The sequence below is a fragment of the Cupressus sempervirens genome, chromosome 5 (assembly GCF_028749045.1).
Source record: "Cupressus sempervirens isolate cs-2001-9-10 chromosome 5, ASM2874904v1, whole genome shotgun sequence".
NCBI lineage: Eukaryota > Viridiplantae > Streptophyta > Pinopsida > Cupressales > Cupressaceae > Cupressus > Cupressus sempervirens.
Window position 1 is genome coordinate 417903432 of NC_143122.1, and position 2807 is coordinate 417906238.

Consider the following 2807-nt stretch of genomic DNA (forward strand, 5'->3'; position numbering starts at 1 on the left):
ATCACATACTAAAATTAAAAAAATTCCATCATGCACCTCAAATATATAATTGGGTCGCTTACTAGTTGACCCAGGTCACTATTTATAAAACTTGTAATATTCCTTATTTATTTTTTCCTTGCATCAATGTGCATAACGATTCTTTTACTTCAATCATTTTCTTTCAATTGTACATAATTTTACAACAGTGCATACCTATGCATAATTTTTTTATATCAAACAATCTACATCCGTCCTACATACTCCATCAATTCAACATTTTTTTTTAACTGACCTATTCCATCCATGGAAGATAGGCCCAAACCATGTAACAATGATGGAGCCATGTGATATATCCTCTTGTTAACACAAAAATTAGTGTTAATTGGAGGTAGTTCCTTGGTCCCCATTCTTTCTAAAGCTGTGTTTACCTCAAGGGAACCTTGATGTTGCCTTTGGTCTCATCAACCTAAGAACACGGCCCCCTTTTAGGAATGAAAAATTGCATCCATTTATTGACTTTTCTTCTAATATTTTGACCCCTTGTTGATCTCCCTATTTTAGGCTACTACATGTCTCACTTTCATCTTCTATTCCCACATTTCCCTCACCCAAGGAAGATAGATCTAAAAAATACCTATTTGGTGGTAACTATAGTCCATAAAATGAGAAAATAGTTGGTAAGGAGTGAGATATTCTATTAAATGAGGGTAATGTTGATGAATTCAGCTTAAAGTTAAATTTGAGGGTAGTATGGTTAAATCATGAGAAAGTTAATACCATATAATTAAACCACTCAATGAAGATGGAGGTAAAAAGAAAGAAAGAAAATAATATACTATTTCTATAGGGTGTATTGACTTATACTTGTCAAACCATGTCATTGTGTAGGATCCTCATCAAAGGGGTTAAATATCCTACATATGTAAATCATTTATCTTATGTTAGCTAAAAATTACATGATACATATGCTACAAATCACATTGAAGACAACATGAACAATATACATTCATCATAACAATTTTATATTTTTTTATTTGTTACCTCTACTTTATGTGTGACAGCTATGCAAGTGTGTCAACAAAAGGGATGACGATGTCTATACTTGTTTTCCTATTTCCACAAAGGGTGACAATCACACAAATATTTACTACATCTAATCATTACCAACAACTGAGCATCATAACCAATACATTTGTAATTTGTTAAACAATAAATACAATAAATATATGAGTAATATTTAAAACATGTATAGCATTAATCACCTATGTTGTAATCATTTGAATTGAATATAATGAATTAATTATACCATGGCATTATAGTTCAACACATGATAAATTATTAATGAAAACATATAACTCAAAAAAAAATCTATGAATAAACCAATATTAAATATATATAAATATACTAATCACATAACTCATACATTTCATTCATGTCATTAATCATCTTCTTCATCCATCTCATTGTCATGGCAATCATCATCATCACTATCATCATCATCATTGTCATCATCATGATCATCATCATCATTACCACCACCACCACCACTACTATCACCATTATTATCATCATCATCATCATCACCACCACCATGATCATCATCATCATCATCACCATCATTGCCAACATCATCATCTTGTTCTTCTTCTTGTTCTTCATTGTCAACTAATTGTTGTTCATGATCATCATCTACTTCATCTTCTACTTATTGAATATCTTCTTCTTCAATCATACACACTTTACTAGCCTTCCTCTTAGATCATGTCTAACAAAAAATAACCAACCTAATTTACATGGAATGCCAAAGTAAAATACTTTCTCACATTGGCTTGGAAGAACATAGGGCTAATCTCCAGCTGGCTCAAATGACATTGTATTAATCATTATAAATCATGTTCAGTAATAGTTCTATCAGGATCATTTTGATTCAGTTTTATCTTGTACCATTTGGAAATGAATAGAAATAATTTGAAGGAATTAAATTCACACTCAATTATATCATTCAAAATACTATAGTATCAATTTTTATATTATTGAGGATGTATGTTATTTCTAGATTAAGTATTAGTGACCTCAAAGACTGTAGTTATCCCAATTCACAAGTTTTCTTCATGTTATCCATTTTTTATCAAAAATTTATGACCATGGTAGTACACAGCTTTGTGGCTCTTGACCTACAATTTTTCAAACATATGAAATCATTTGCATTGATATATGAGTTGATATTAAACATATGCATCATGATTAATAAACTTATATGTACCTTTCTAACTCTTAAACCATATGCTAGATCAATTACCATTGGCATAATATTAAAATCTCTATTATGAGGAGCTTCTTTAACCAATGAAGCAACATATTCCCATGTTAATGACCAACCATTTTGTTGAGATCATTCAATCTATATCATAATCCATTCAATATTTTTAACAATATGCAAATGCAGTGCATCCCACTCTCAATTGACTGTATAAAAAAATAGACCACTTAGAATCAACTTATATTTAAGACTTATAAGAATTAATTAACTAAAATAAAACCTTATAATTACCTCTTACTTTCCTCTATCTACCTTTGCCCATCTAGTACTCCCCTTCAAATTTGTTAATGGAGTTGAGATACCAAAAGTAATCTACATAGATTTTTGTTGTAAACTTTGAAAGATATTCACTAATGTACACCATGGTTTGGTATGCCATATATCTATTCACCATAGAACCTTTAGGATGTGTTCTTTGTCAAACCAAACCCTTCAAGAGTTTCAACTTCCTCTCAACCATCCACATTGACCTAGTTTGTACTATTGGAAGCATGAATGTTGATGA